The 16,662-nt window shown below is 44.4% G+C and overlaps 1 long non-coding RNA gene across 1 annotated transcript in view; it reads right to left on the bottom strand.

Moving 5' to 3' along the window:
• The window catches only part of LOC131811177 (uncharacterized), a 33,511-nt gene that overhangs the window by 6,224 nt on the left and 10,625 nt on the right, over positions 1-16,662 (bottom strand). Inside the window, exons 2-5 of the long non-coding RNA XR_009345841.1 lie at positions 16,090-16,252; positions 15,853-15,977; positions 5,676-5,817; positions 5,402-5,473 (exon numbers count right to left, since the gene is read on the bottom strand). This is a non-coding gene — a long non-coding RNA (uncharacterized LOC131811177). The remainder of the gene's footprint in view (positions 1-5,401; positions 5,474-5,675; positions 5,818-15,852; positions 15,978-16,089; positions 16,253-16,662) is intronic.

Below are 16,662 nucleotides of genomic sequence, written 5' to 3'. Positions count from 1 at the left end.
GCTATTCTTTGACCTTTGAATTTGTATATAAGTTTGAGCTTGCCAACTTCTGAATAAAAAGAAAAAGACCAAAAAATAATCCTGCTAGAATTTTGATTGGGATCACATCAAATACGTAACTCGACTTGGGGAGGAATGCCACCTAACGGTATTGAGCCTCCCATTCCTAAACCCTGATGTATATCTCTGTTTATTTCCTCTCAGCATGTTTGGAGTTTGTCCTGTACATGTTTTGCATATAATTAAAAATTTCCCTGAATATATGTGTTGTAGATGCTATTATAAATGGTATTTTTTTTACTTTTCCATCTCCAGTTGTTTATCACTAGTATATAGAAATTAAACCGATTTTTGTATATTGACCCTGTATTTTGTGACTTAGCCAAATGCACTTAGTAGTCTAGTAGATCTCTTTTCAAGATTCCATAGGATTTTCTATGTACATGATCATGTCATCTGCAAATAAAGTTTGCCAATCTCTATGCCTTTTTGCATAATGTTAAATAAAACTGGAGATGCCAGACATCGTCACCTTGTCGCCATTACTGTGGAGAAAAACCAACCTTTGCCAAGGGTTGTTCAACAGTTGCAAAGTCTCAGCCATAAGTTCTTAGTCATTTTCCCTTAGTGAAACATGCACATACAGAATTTTGTGTAGGGACGCCTGGGTGGCTCAGTCAGTTAAGCGACTACCTTTGGCTCAGGTCACGATCCCAGTGTTCTGGGATGGAGTCCCGCGTCGGGCTCCTTGCTGGGGGGCGGGGGGCCTGCTTGTCCCTCTGCCTCTGCCTGCCACTCTGCCTGCCTGTGCTCTCTTTCTCTCTCACTCTAATAAAATATTTAAAATTTTGTGTAAATTTCACTGGATTGACCCCCTTGGAGGCCATATGTGTATTTGATTCCATGGACCCTAATTTAATAAATCTTATAATAGGAAAATAAAAGCAGATTTCTGGCTGTTGTAAAAGAAAGGGAAAATGGGGGTGAGTCCTCAGCCCCTGAGAGTTATGACCAAACCTCCCAGCGAGCAGCTAGTGCGGGCAAACGCCTGCATCCAATTCTATGAAGACAGCCGTGCATGGACCCCAAGCCAAGTGGAAGACAGGTGTGATTTAGAAGACCAGGGGATCAAATCTTAAGGGGAAAGCCATGATGTCACCTTAAGAAGGTGACTTTTTCAAGAGCTGCAAAATCTTCCTGATTAACAGGAAAATAGGCCCGGGAAGGTAGACCCCCAAAGAGAAACGATCCAGAGTCTACGAATACACCAGCTGATTGCTTATAGCATCCCAAAGTGCACAAAGGATGTTGGTGTCAGTAAAGTCTCAACCCTGCATAATTATTGGAATAACTCCCTAATACTTAGTGGTTTAGGTGTTCCTGTCTCATAGTGCTGCCCAGGTTCCAATGTGAGGAAAGAGCTTACCCTCTGGGCAGTTCTTTACAGAAAACACCCTTTCCCTACGGGATTGGCTGGACCAAGTAGATGGGGTCATCCTAGGTAGCAGTTCCCTTAGGCACATCTTGACTCTGGAAGGCTCCGGTGAACGTTGAAAGAGATGATGTTTTGAAAGGTTTGTCTTGCTTTGCAAGTAGAAAACAGTATTATTTGGCTCCTCCCTGCTCCCCCATATAAAAACATGGATAATTAAAAGCAAAATATTACCCACCCATCCCTGGGGATGCCTAGTTCAAGTTCTCTTGCAAAGACACCCAGCATTGGGAAAGATGGAGCATGCACCTGTGTGGGGACCAGATGTCATGGAAGAAGGACAAGGGTGGGGACACCTGGGTGGCTCAGTTGGTTAAGCAGCTGCCTTCGGCTCAGGTCATGATCCCAGCGTCCTGGGATCGAGTCCCACATCGGGCTCCTTGCTCAGCAGGGAGCCTGGTTCTCCCTCTGCCTCTGCCTGCCATTCTGTCTGCCTGTGCTCGCTCTCTCCCCCTCTCTCTCTCTGATAAATAAATAAAATCCTTAAAAAAAAAAAAAAAAAAAAAAAAAAAGGACAAGGGTGCACCATACCAGCGCCATATGGTATCATTACAGATAGAGTTTACTGGGGGAGAAATCTGACAAGAAGGGACGTGTAGTGCACATGATTCCTGAGCTGCCCGGAATCCCCCAGAGAGGTGGGCCAGGCTGGGGGGAAGCGGGCAGACAACACTGTGGTGAAGAGCGGCCTCCGTGTCATAAAGCCTAAAGATACATGAGGTTGGAAGGTTGGTGCTGGGTTTCCAGGGCTTTCTCAAGGTGGAGTTTCTAAGGATCCCCAAGAATATCCTGACTAGAAAAGAGGAGGGGAGCCAGGGGTTCCCTCACTCTGTCCTGCTCCTCTGGGGATAACGCAGTTCTGACACTCCCATAAACTGTCTGAGAAGCTTCTGGAATGCAGCCCTTGCTACCCTCCAAAGGACTCTAGTTAGTCTGTGTCTTTTCTGCCATCCCCGTCCTCACAAGTCGCCGCTGAGGGCAATTCTTCTATTTACATTCTCTTCGGCCGGTCCTGCTAGGACATCTTCCAAAAGTCACATCCTGTCTACGTTCTGAGGGCCCGGAAAAGGATGATCCTAAAGGAGTCCCTGGACAAGGCCCCTACACATGCTGCCCTCTGTCTTTGGGCCTTTACCCCTCCACCCCCAGTGGCATCTTTCTGAGGCTCGCTCTCCTGTGACCCTCTCAGGCTCAAACACTGTCCGTGTTTCCTCACTGTACCCAGACTGAGATCTAGAATATTTCGTGAAAGGCCTTGTTTCCCAGTTCCTCCTTCTGGATGTCCCTCTCTCTGTAGGTTATGCCTCCATGTCTCTCTGTAGTGGTAATTCCCACTTTCTGCAGGGCCTCACCTTTGCCTCACTCATACCGGCTCAGGGACCCCAGCAGTGGCCATCATTTGTCCTGGGCCCCTACCATCCATGGGTCATTAAAACCCAGCCAGTCCTCTACCCCTGCCTCATCTCAGGGAAGCCCTCCTGGACTGTAGCTGCCCTCACTCCCCTGGTATCCAAGAGCACACAGGCCTTGAACCTCAGCCCACAGACAGTTGGGGTTGCTCTCCTGTTGGTTTCTATAGATGGATTCTGAAGGTTTCCACCAACAGGAGCTCCTTGAACAGGGAACCACACAGGCCTGAGAGGAATCAGAACTGCCTGAATGTCAGGATCCTGGGTTATGTTTTCCAGCAATTCCTAAGCCTATTGTTTCTGGCCTCAGTTCCTGCAGCTGTGGAATGGGGCAATCAGGGTAGACTAGGTGATTCCCAAAAGCCTTTACAGTTTTCAGGATTCGGTGTTCTCCATGAGTCGTTGTCAACTCTCTTCGCAGATTGGAATCACTGGAGAAACTGAAAGTCTGTGCCCCCTTTCCCAGGGATATAAGATGCAACTGGCTTGAGATGGAGCCCAGGCCCCTGGGATTTTATGAAAGTTCGTCAGATGATTCTAATATGCAGACTTTATTAGAAACCCGAGATCCTGCTTTGCTGATTGGAACTTGCTTAATCTTCCGGGAAAGCTATGGTCTCGTGCTGCCTCCTGGTGGCCAGATATCTCACTACAGGCCGATTTCCGCAGCATCTATGTTTTGGAACCTGGGGCAGGAAAAATATCATTGAGAAGAGGAAAGAGGAGCAAAAGACCTGGCTTCTCCATGACCCAAGCATACACTGACTCACCGAGATTTCCCTCCCCCCTTTTCCGTCCGACATAGCACCCCCAAAGACTGGTTCTGGAGACAGTCATATCTGCATTAAATGTGAACCATGTCCCTCGGGGTCCGCAGGCTGGGTGTCAGGGGGACTGAGAAGGAGAAAGGTTCGAGTTCCACCTGAGGCCACCCCAGGCCAGGCATATATATGAAAGTCCTGGGAGTCTTCACATCAGCAGTAATTACACCATGCCTCCCTGCATCAAGCCCCAGATGGGGGAAGACTCTGTATTGACACATGGATAACCTCACACATGCGCCAACCTCCTTCCCTCCTGTGGTGCCTTCCAACACCAACACCTGTACCTAGATCATTCCAAGCAAACCTTCAGCTCTCAATTCAAACATCACCTTCTTAGGGAAGCCTTTTTTCACACACCCATTAAGTCGTGTGCCCCAGTTTCAGTGTTCCCAGAGCATGCTTAATTTCTCCTTCCAGGATCACAGTTTTAATTCATTTTAATATGAGCTGTTTGGGGTCAATATGTTCCCAGTGAATGTCAGACTTTCACGAAGAGACTGAGCTCCCAGCACAGCGCGCCCTCCACGGCACCTGGCCCATCACAAGGGTCTCAATACATTGTCATTGTTGAATGAATGAATGAATGACCCCATCCTGAAAGAAGCACTGCCTTTTCTCATTATCATCCCTAATTTTCCTATCATTAAGTCAAGTTGAAGAAATTCATTTCAATGTGGTCAGCAGAGCTATGTTTCATTTATATTAAAAGGAAATTGCAGTGCCCGGGTGGTTCAGTGGATTAAGCCTCTGCCTTTAGCTCGGGTCATGATCTCAGGGTCCTGGGATCGAGCCCCACATCAGGCTCTCTGCTTGACGGGGAGCCTGCTTCTCCCTCTCTCACTCTGCCTGCCTCTCTGCCTACTTGTGATTTCTCTCTGTCAAATAAATAAATAAAATCTTTAAAAAAAAAAAAAAGAAATCATTGACGCTTAGGCTAAATTAATAACATTATCCATACATTAGACATAGCAACAAAATTCATGCCTTGCCATATCACTGATCTCCACCTTTTTTCTAGAAACACTCGATCTAACATCCTTCTTGCTGCCCATGTGCCCATGGTTTTTCAGCTTTGTTTTTAAGAAAAAAATACATGCATTTACCCCACCGCTTGAATTGTGGTGCACTCACAGTAGAGGTCAAAGGCAGCACTTAGCTTCATAATATCCTATGCCTGACCATAGACATTCCTGGTCAAACGCACAGGTAAGGTTTGTGCTCATTTGCCTTCCCCGTGTCGGGTAAGTCTATCAGAACCATGCTACTCAAAATAAGGTCCCAAGACCAGCCACGTTGTCATCACCTGACAGCTTGTGAGAAATGCAGAATCTCAATTTCACCCTGGACCAAAGAATTAGAATATGTGTTTCAACAAGCTACCCTAGTAGTACACACACATAAAAGTTTAGGGACTGCTCTTCTCAGCTTTGGAGTTACCAAGCTGCTCAGAACTCCCGGATCCTCTGAATCACAGCAGCGACGCACTGATCTGGGTCTGGAAAGCCTTTCTCCCACAACTCTTTGAGAAATTCAACCTTACATAATTTGAAAAGGCTAAGAAGGCTTAGCGATAATTTTCCAAGTTCTCATGACTGGCAAATGTATTCTGCTTGCAAATTTGCGTTGGCCTTATTCCTCTGATGATTCTCAGTTTGCCTTATCTGCTCTGTGTTTACCTCGGTTCAGCAAAGAGACGGTGGGTGGTGGGTCAGTATCACTGAGCTGTGGCCACGTTTAGAGGCTCATTCCTAGAAAAATCAATTAACTTTCAATTAAAATTTAACAGTCACAGCAAAAAACAACAAACAAACAAACAAACAAAAACCCTTTCAACCTTGATCTGTCTGGCTAACGCATTGCATGAAGCTTTAAAACCAGGTAGAGGATGAGGGTGGGTGAGCCCTGACGTGGTCGACAGGTGGAGGGGAGGGAAGACAGGACATTACTCACTTCTTACATGGCAGGTCAGTTCGCAAGAGCTTCTTGTGTGATGACAGCGGCTGGCTGGAATCAGCTACTTTTGAAGGTCTGATGCCTTCCTCAGCAAGAAACCATGGCAATTTTTTCTGGCTGGTGTTGATGGTGTCCTGTCCTAGAAAAAGCAATAAATAACTCAGCTTTCTTACAATTAACATTTCCAGGGGCGCCTGGCTGACCCCGTCGGTACAGTGTGTGACTCTTGATCTCAGGGTCGTGGTTTCGAGCCCCACGTTGGGTGTAGAGATTACTTAAGAAAATAAAATCTTTAAAATGAACAACAATAACAACAACAACAACAGTTCAGATGAGTTTAGGTTTCAAAAGCTGGGTTTCTGAAGATTTGACCACCCTTAAAGAAGGTGAACAAGACTTTGTAGACCAATCCTGGAATACAGACCTTAAGTAGAACAGGAAGGCCATCCTTGCAGACCCAGTCAATTTCACTGCATCTCAGCCCCAACCACACTCTACAGTCGACAGAGCTCTTTAACGTATGAAAATCTAGGGGTGCCTGAGTGGCTCAGTTGGATGAGTGTCTGCCTTCTGCTCAGGTCATGATCCCAGGGTCCTGGGATGGGCCCTGCACGAGGACTGTTGGGCTCTCTGCTCAGCTGGAAGCTGGCTTCTCCCTCTCCCTCTGCCTGCCCCTCCCCTTGCCTGTGTGTGGGCTCACTCGTGTGCGCGCTCTCTCTCTCTCTCTCTGTCAAAAAATAAACAAAAGCTTTAAAAATCAATAAGATATAAAAATTGAATTTGACCATCTTATTTGTTCAGATGATACTGAGACATTCAAGTGACTCATCCGAGATCATAAAAACATCGTGTTCCTAACAAAGCAAAAACTAGTGTCCGGGGCTTCTGACAGGGACTAGAGCACTGGGGCTGTCTACTACCCACCCCCTCCCGCAGGTGAAGCGTGATGCCTCTCCTTACAGCGTAAAAACAGCAACAAGACAGAAAACAAAAACACATTAAGGGCGGGGATGATGTCCCCTTACAGCTTCATTAGGCATCTCACAAAATCATGTTATTCACCAGCACTCAGCAAATACTTGTGCAATGACTTGCCACCGTTGACGATTTAATGAGTATTTACTGAGTATTGACCTACAATTAGCTAGGCAGTCTATGGGCACACGAGTGCCTTCGTTTCATGCTCTCCGTCATCAACATTACTGTGATTGTCCGAGCTGTAGACAGTTCACCCATCAGGGAAAGATAGAGGGTCATGATCTTCTCTCCCTTGGGAGAGAAGAAAAGAAAGGTGCAGAAATGGGTGAACAGTATTTCTTGGAACCTGTGGAAAGCAGGGTTCGCCTTAGACGTAAGCTTGAAAACTGGCAATTTCTGGAGTCTACCAACAATTTCTTGTTTCACCAAATATATTTTTAGAGGGCATGCTATCTCCGGCAACGCGTCTCGCTACTGAGTTTTCCCTTCTGTAGTCAATTTACTCTTTTTCCAAATGACACCCTTGCTTCTGGGCTTCAGGGACTGGTGGAGTTCCTGCTACACTTTCACTCCCCTCCCAAACCTCAGAGCAGACCCCAAGCAGCTGGATTCCTGCACGATGAGGCCACTTCACCCACCACTGTGTTTGCAGATACCTGAGGCGCTGGTATCCAGTCTGCAGCCCTCCCTGAGACCTACCTCACCTCCTAAGGAGAAATGTCTCCCACCCGTAAGGTGGCCCAGCTCGCAAAGACCACTTCTAACAGTTAGAGACAAAATGGGTGTGTGCCTTTGTAGTCACAAAGGTCACGCAAGAGGACAAGGGTGCCCAGCTCACTGGGGCCACTCGCAAGTTATGAATACGGTTCCCAGGACCCCTAGGAGCGGAGGCAGGACCTCCTCCTGCCACACCCCTCAGCTCCTGACCAAGCATGTGTCTAGGCTGTGCCTTCCTGGCCTGGTCACTGTAGTGGGAGCTTGGTGGTAATGTGTATCTCCCTAAGGAACATTCTGGAATCCAGTAACAGCAGAGTTCCCTGCATGGCCTTGTTAGAAACAAGGTAGCTCTGGGGTCCAGCCTGTCCTTCAGCAGAGCTAACTCAGACCTGCTGAACCAGGGCCTTGAAAACCACTGAAAAAGGCAGAGGGACCGAACCTCCAGGGGAACCTGCATTGGCCCCTCCTTAAAGTGTTGCCTTTCTTGCCTCCAGAGGTCTAAGAGCACAAACAACCTTGCATCAATCCTTAACACCCCCTCAATAATAAGGAAGGAAAAAAACAGCCATGCCATTCACCAGGCTGGGAAAACAGACACAGAGAGAGACAGTCCAGAGTTCACAGTAAGCATGATTTCTCCGAAGGACACATGCCGCCTGCAAAGCACCATTGGGCCCCCTTCTTAGAGTGACTACTGTGTTCTTGGTCACAGAGAAAATTTCTTCTCTAAAATCAGACTCCCAGTAACGTTGCTGTTTGAAATTATTCCAGTAAAAGTAAAATATCCCAGTCTTGCCTGGAGGAATTAAGATGGTCTGACACAGGGAAGCAAACTTGGGGTACAACCCAGGTGCAGAAGTTCCAATAAAGTTGTCTGGACACAAGCATCCACACCTACCTTAACTTAGTGGTTTCCAAGGAAATAGGATCCCGTGTCCATTTCACGGTCCAGACCTGATAATGACACTTTGACACTCCCCCTGTGTTGCCTTAAGCACCTAAAATAGTGTTTCACTTGAATTTCACCCAGATTTCCATTCTTCCCCCAAACTCCACAATAACGCTTACTTTCCCCTGTTTGGAGAGGCTCCAGGATAACTCTGCTATGTGGTTTTTCTCATTATAATGGGCCAATAACCTGACTTTGTCCAACTACTCATTTGTCCCCGGTGGTCTTAGCCTGATGGGGCTGTGACGGTACCCAGCGCAGGGACTTAGGTACGACAGTAGACCCTGTTAAGGAGAGCTGCTGAACCGTCACTGTGGGCTGTGACAGAGATGAAGATAGCGTGTAATGAATGACACAGAGGTAGGCAGTTTTCATTATATTGAGCGCTGCGTGTTAACTTCTCCAACGATCTCCAGCTGCTTGCTGAGAAAATTGCACGAGAAAATAATCCCTTTATTTTTGAAGTGCATGGCTCGGTGGTTTTTAGTATGATTACAGGATTATGCAATTATAACCTAAATCCAAAATACTTTCCACCCCCAAAGAAATCGGGTACCGGTTAGCAATCAGTCTCCACTCCCGCTGGGGCCACCACAAATCTGCCTTCTGCCTCTGTGGACTTGCCTGTATTGGACACCCCAGGATGTGGCATCTTTCACTTAACATACTGTTTTTCAAGGTTCATCCACCTTGTAGAACAGTCCTTCATTTTATTTTCTTTCTTTCTTTCCCTTCATTTGCTTTTTCTCGCCAAGTAATATTCCATTGTATGGACATACCACATTTTATTTATCCATTTATTTATTGATGGAAATTTAGGTTGTTTCTATCTTTTGGCTACCATGAATAATGCTGCTATGAGCCTTCATGTGTAAGTTTCATGTGGATGTTTATTTTCAGCTGTCTTGGGTATATACTTAGGTGTGGGATCACTAGCTCATACCAAGATGATAACTGTATTTAACTTCTTGAGGAACTGCCAAACTGTTTAAGAGATCTTACCATGGGAGTTGGATCTCCTATTTTGCAGGAATTCTTGCTATTACATTATATGAACCAGTAATTATCTGCTTGGTCCTTAATACAGTTCTAATTTGCACAGATTTATTCTAGTTTAGCCTTAAGTGTCAACATGTAAACTCATTTTGACTAAAGGATGTATTTTATATAAAAAAAACCTGACTGAACAATTTTACATTCCCACCAGCAGTTTTGGGGGGTTCCAATTTCTTCACAGCTTCATCAACACTTATAATTATATTTTTTATTATAACCGTCCTTGTGGATAGAAAGTGATATTATAGGGTTTTTTTTTCTATTTAAGAAATCTCTACACTCAACGTGGGGCTTGTACTCACAACCCCAAGATCAAAAGTCCCACACTCCACCCACTGGGCCAGGCAGGTGCCCCATGATATTGCTTTTGATTTGCATTTTCCTAATGTCTAATGACGTTAAACATCTTTTCATGGGCTTACTGGCCACTTAAGTATATCCTTTGGAGAAATGTCTATTTACGTATTTTACTCAGTTTTTAGTTGGGTTGTCTTTTTATTATTGAGTAATTGAGATGTAGATAGATACATTCAAACATACATACATAATATAGTTCGCAAATATTTTCTCCCATTGTATGGGTTGTCTCTTTACTTTCTGTATAGAATCCATTAAAACACAAAAGTTTATAGTTTTGATGAAGTACAATTTATCTCTATTTTCTTTTTTTAAGATTTTATTTATTTTTTTGAAAGAGAGAGACACAGCGAGAGAGGAAACACAAATAGGGGGATTGGGCAAGGGAGACCAGGCTCCGTCCCAGGGCACCGGGATCATGACCTGAACCTTAAGCAGACACTTAACAACTGAGCCACCCGGGCACCCCTGTATGTTTTCTTTTGTTGCTCATAAGTTTGGTGTCATATCTGAGAATCCATTGCCAAGGTCATGAAGATTTACCTGTACACTTTCTTCTGAAAGGTTTATGGTTTTAATTCTAATATTTAAGTCATTGACCCATTTTGAATTAATTTTTTAAAGTTAATTTTTCTATGTCTTGTGAAGTAAAGATCCACCTTAATTTTTTTTTTTTTTTTTTTTTTTTGCATGTGACTATCCAGCAATATTTCCCAAAGTGGGACTTGATGCAGAACCCGATCCCTGGACCCTGGGATCATGAGCTGAGCCAAAGGCAGACACTTACTGACTGAGCCACTCAGGCATCCCTAAAAATTGAAAATTAATAAAAACATTTCCATACGGTCTTACAGATTCTCCTTTCCTTTAATACACTTAGATCCATGCAACATATCCTTTCAGTAGAGTAGATTTATTTTATTTATTTGACAGATTTTATTTTATTTATTTTTTAAGATTTTGTTTATTTGACAGACAGAGATCACAAGTAGACAGAGAGGCAGGCAGAGAGAGAGGAAGAGAAGCAGGCTCCCTGCTGAGGCGGGACTTGATCCCAGGACACCGGGATCATGACCTGAACAGAAGGCAGAGGCTTTAACCCACTGAGCCACCCAGGCGCCCCTCAACAGAGTAGATTTTGAATGTATCTTGCATGCTCACATCATAGCTAATTAAAGATAAGAAATAAAAAGACATTTAATTTCTATGAAGTTCATTTTCTGCTGTAATTATTAATAACATAAAGCAGGATCTAAAAATAGGCTGCCTGAATCAAAAGAATACCAGCTCTAAAAGAAAGCACACAATTAAAAATGATAAGGCTGCAGAGTTAATCGTCCCATAGATGTCAGGAACTGATGAGGCATAGAAAAAATTCTAGAGCCTTGAAAACAAGCCCCTACACCTAGTCCTCACTTTCTCTCTATAGGCATTTTACTTGGCAAAATCCTACCCAGCCCACGATTGTCGGTTCAGCTGTCACATTCTATAAGATGCTTTCCTTCATTGACTGCCCACCGTTTGTCACGTCCACGTTTGTGCTTTCATGGCTCTCTACGGACACTGACATTATCCCAGTTAATCCTGCTGTGAGTGTCAGTTGGGTTGAATTTGCTTTGCCTCCTAAACCTGTCAGCAAAATGTGGGACGTTTCCATGTGGCCCCTGCTCCTTTGAACACACATGAATACACACACACACACAAATGCACAAACACTTATACACAGAGAGCAAGATAGGGAGCTTATCGATCAATTCCACTATTTCTATCCCTCACTCTTTCCATTATGTCTTTCCCTTAATTTTTCTTTTTTTTTTTTTTTAAGATTTTATTTATTTATTTGTCAGAGAGAGAGCGAGTGAGAGCTAGCACAGGCAGACAGAATGGAAGGCAGAGTCAGAGGGAGAAGCAGGCTCCCTGCGGAGCAAGGAGCCCGATGTGGGACTCGATCCCAGGACGCTGGGATCATGACCTGAGCCGAAGGCAGCTGCCCAACCAACTGAGCCACCCAGGCGTCCTATCCCTTAATTTTTCTATATCTGGCTTCCCCTAAGTGTATCTGTTCTTTTTTGAGCAGAATGTCAATTTGAGCAGAATGTCGTGTATGTCTGTTTGTATTCCTGGTTTAATAGAGAAAATACTTAAGGTTGTACATTTGCTTCTTGGTAAAGTTTTGGTTAAAAAAAAAAACATTTTATTGTAAGCCATTCTGGTTGGGATTACTGTCAGACCATTCTATAATACCAGTTTTAATTTCTTCTTTGACTGAAGAAGTTTTTAGAGCATGTTTTTATTTATTTGCTTTTTGAGGTCAAAATGGTGAGGCTTTTGAGATTATTATTCACTTGTGATTTTACTGTATTTGGGTCAGAGAATGTGGTCTGTACTACTTCTATACCTAGAACTCAATGTTTTGTCTGTAGCCTATTTCCAGAGCCATTTAGAAATAGGGGACAAACTAGAAAAAGTTTGCAAATTTGACCCAGCAGTCCCATACTTAAAATTTATGCTATGAATGTAAATGAAACAATTCACAAAAATGAATGTACGTGGGTATTTGTCACAATGCTGTTTATTAGGATAAAAAATTGGAAATTTTCTAAATATTTCCCAACAGGACCCTGATTACCTAAAATATGATGTATTTCTATTAAGGAACATAAATGCAATCATTAATAATGATAATGTAGATGAATACTTGCTAAGAAGGAAAAGAGTTTACAATTTGATAAAAATTAATTTTTTTATAAATTACAACAGTATAAGTATAATCTTTTTAAATTGCATTAGTATTTTATTTTTATTATGTCATTTTAGCTTTTTATTTTTTCACCTTCACTGAGGTATAACTGACAAATAAAATTGTAATATATTTAAAGGGTACAACATGATGATTTGATATACATATACATTGTAAAAGGATTCTTGTAATCGAGTTCATGAACATATCTGTTCCCTCACATATTTATCTTTTGGGGGGTGCTGAGAACACTTAAGTTCTGCTCTCAGTAAATTCTAAGTATACAGCACAATATTATCAACTACAGTAATTATGAGCATGAGGTTTTTTTCCTTTCTTTCTTTCTTTCTTTTTTTTTTTTTTTTTTTGAGAGAGAGTGTGTGTACCCTGCACACACAAGGGGGAGAGGGGCTGAGGGACAGGGAATCTTAAGCAACCTCCACACCCAGTGCAGAGCCCAACATTGCTTTCAGGGTTTGATCTTTCTATCCTAAGACCACGACCTGAGCGGAAATCAAGAATCAGGCCCTTAATGGACTGAGCCAACCAGATGCCCCTAGTTATCATGTTATACATTAGATTCTCAGACACATTCATTTTGTAATTGAAAGGTTGTACTCTTTGGGGGCGCCAGGGTGCCTCAGTGGGTTATGCCTCTGTCTTTGGCTCAGGTCATGGTCTCAGGGTCCTGGGATCAAGCCCCCCATCGGGCTCTCTGCTTACTCCTCCCTGCCTCTCTGCCTACTTGTGATCTCTCTCTGTGTCAAATAAATAAATAAGATCTTTAAAAATCAATCTATCAATCTCTTACATCCATTCCAGACTTCTCATTAGCGGGGGTTGGGGGGGTGGTGTCTGTCCGTGTTTTTGCTTGCACTGGAGCCCGGAATCCATTCCGGATTTTGCTTCAAGCCATCAGGCTGGGTTGCCTTTCTGAGCTGCACTGGCAACCCCTAATTTCCACATATCCCTGTAATTTTATGCTTCTCCCTGCTTTCAGCCGGAAAGCATAAGCATATACTCCTGAATTCTTCTGGGTCCTGCAGAGGCCAGGCCTCCTTTTGAGCAATCAGCAGCAGGCTTTGGGACCGAGGTTTTTCTTTTGGGGGCACACTTGTTTGGGTCAGTCGGGGTCTGGTGGGCTCCAACCAGGTCCTCCTGCCTCTTCATCTTCTGGGCTCCCAGAAGCCCAAGTTGCCTCACCACAGCTGGGAGTGTTGACGCCGGAGAGTTCGGTCTGTCCTCTCCCAGGCCTGCCCTGCTGCTGGACAGCACCGCCTCCTCCCCCCATCACCTAAGAAGGTTTTTTGCCCCTGGGCGGCCCATTTGGACCAGGCCATTTCCAAAAACATTTAGCAAGACAAAGTGGAGTGTGACACTCACCTGGTTATCTTTTAGGGGCCCAGGACACACACCACCACTACCATGAAGTATAAATATCAAAGGTTGGGGGAGGGGCTGCAGGGGGAGGGGCTGCAAGGGGAGGGAGAGGGGGAGAGACCGTCACACTCCCCATCCCTGCTGCCAGCTCAGGGCTCTCATAATCCCTGCTGAGCTGTGCACTAGGCTGGGCAGAAGACTGGACACCTCCCAGAAAGTGCTCAATAGAAAGGGCCCCTAAACTATGGTGTTTTACATATGGGGGCGGGGCACAGCTAGGCCACCATTCAGTGGAAGCCTCTAGAACTCAGTATCTGGTGACCTCGTCCTGCCTCTCAGCCCACACATCTGCTGACAGGCTAGCCGCTAAACCCTGACTGTGAGGGAGAAAATGAGCCTCCAGAGGCCTGCGGTCTCTCCCCTGCCCAACAGTTAGGGGCTGCATCTCTCTCACCTTTGAAAGAATAAGGGTGTCAAAGTTGGAGCAGCAGGCACTCTGTGCTTGATCCTTTATAGGCCTGAGCCCGACCTTCGCTGGGGATAAGATGTGAATGAATGTTAGAGGGATTTACCAAAATAGTGGATGGGAACTTAGAAGCCCCTGAAACCCACAGTGGGATTGTCTGTAAGTCGGGCTGGTGTGCCAAAAGCTACACCATAGACCCAAGTGACACTGGGGTCCTAAAGAAAACATCTAAGTGTATTTATTTCTCAAACGTTATCTAGTCCTGAGAGTAGAGAAAGCTCTTTCTTTTCTTCTCTTTCTTTTTTTTTTTTTGAGAAAGCTTTTCTTAAAAAATGCCATGGATGACTTCTTCTTTCAGAACCTTGTGCTTTCTTTTTTTTTCAAGTCAGATTTTATTTCTCTCTTTCTTTATTTTAATGGAGGGTGGAGGGGCAGAGAGGGACAAGCGGACTCTCACTGAGTTCTGAGCTGGATGCTGGGCTCACACCAGGACCCCAAGATCAGCCTGAGCTGAAACCAAGAGTCAGACAGATCCTCCACTGACTGAGCCAGCCAGGTGTCCCCCCTTGTGCTTTCTGATCTACCACAGGCATATTAATAGCAAGCAAATACCATTTCAGGGAGATCCTTCTGTTCCATGTAAGGAGTAGCAACCAAAACGGCAGGCTGGGAAAGAGGGGCTAGAGAGGATAGCAGGAGTTCTGGACCCCACTACCTGGGAGAAGCATGTCCTCCACCTGAACACCCCTTCTGCCTTTAGTGGAAAAAAATAACCTTTAAAAAGACATAAAAACATCGGGCTCTCTGCTCAGCAGGGAGCCTGCTTCCTCCTCTCTCTGTCTCCTCTCTGCCTACTAGTGATCTCTGTCTGTCAAATAAATAAATAAATCTTAAAAAAAAAAAAGACATAAAAACATGCATTTCAATATACATTGTTTCCTTTACCCTTAGTGAGTAAGGGACAGGAGGGAATAGGTAGGGAAAGATAGGTGGGGGCTTTGTGATCAGGTTTCCAGAAATCCCAAAGAGGCAAAGGTGTGGGAAACCAGAGTTAAGGGAACAAACCCGACTACCCTACCCTGGGTGGGTGGGGTGGTGTCTTTTTTGTGAGAATCCCCCCCCCCCACCAAAAAAGAATAACCAGACCTAAAAAGGAAGTAAGCCATTGAAGGTGTTATCACTAGTCCTTGCTCATTGGTGATATCAATAGAGACATTAAAAGGATTGAAGTGCCCTGGTTTGTTTTCTATAAAAGACCAACCCTGAAGCCCATCATCTAGACCTCTCTTAATCTTGAGAGTGTTTGCTGTGACTTCTATCGTTTTACTCACTCTCATTCGTCCCAGAGATTTCCTTCTTTGATTCGGTGAGACAAGAATCTAGCTCTCCCGCAGCATTAGGTTCCAGTAGAGCTTCAATAGCTCTGTGGAATCCTGTTTTTATTTAGTGTTTTATTATTTAGTGTCTGGTTCATTGTGGATTTTTGCATTAATTTTGGTTTAAAAAAATACTGCATTCAAATATTACTTACCTTGATGATTGAGGTTTTTTGGGGTACTCCTGTAAATGTGCCCCAGGTGAGTACCTCGCTCATCTCCCTTTATCTCAGCCGCAGCAGTAGGGTAACGTACTTGTGGTCTTCTCACTAGGTCATAACTGGAGCAAGGCCAAAAGAAAAAAGGGAAAATACAATAGGACAGCAGAAGGGAATACAGTGTACTTAAAACTCCCCCCAGTTTTTGAACTTGAAAGAAGTTCAATAGCTTACCTGAAGGAGAAATAAAGACAAACATGAATTACCATCGAGCCCCTTTATAAGCATTTACTTGTAGACAATGGGTATGGTTCCCTGGCAAACTGAAATGATCATTCTGTCTTCATTCACTCAACCGGCATTTAAACTCTCTACTTGCTGAATGCTGCGCTGGGCCCTGGAGTTACAAGGAGAAAAAAGACTGAGTGCGTAACAGTCTGGTGAGAGAGACAAACAGGGATCATCTGACCCGAATCCAACTCGATAAATGCTCTAAATGTGTGCATACATAGCTTGGAATTACAGAGATGGGAGCAGAGATTGTTTTGTTCCAGTTTTTACAGTTTTTCCTAGGTGAGTGTCTCGTTCCTATTGGTGGGATTTGAACTTACGGAGGTGAGTGAGGAGAGGCCAATGCCATTGAAAAAAGATTTTTACTACATTTCCTTAGAGAAGGGGGTCCTCTCCATCACGCAGGGCCACAGTGGAAGCATCAGGCTTTCTTAGGAGCCGAAGAAGGAGCGAGGGTAAAGTTTAGGCAAGGCGATGTGGGAAATAAAGACAGAATTACCACATTTTCTTTTTACC

The sequence above is a fragment of the Mustela lutreola genome, chromosome 1 (genome assembly GCF_030435805.1).
Source record: "Mustela lutreola isolate mMusLut2 chromosome 1, mMusLut2.pri, whole genome shotgun sequence".
Lineage (NCBI taxonomy): Eukaryota > Metazoa > Chordata > Mammalia > Carnivora > Mustelidae > Mustela > Mustela lutreola.
This window is presented reverse-complemented; position numbering and strand designations above follow the sequence as displayed.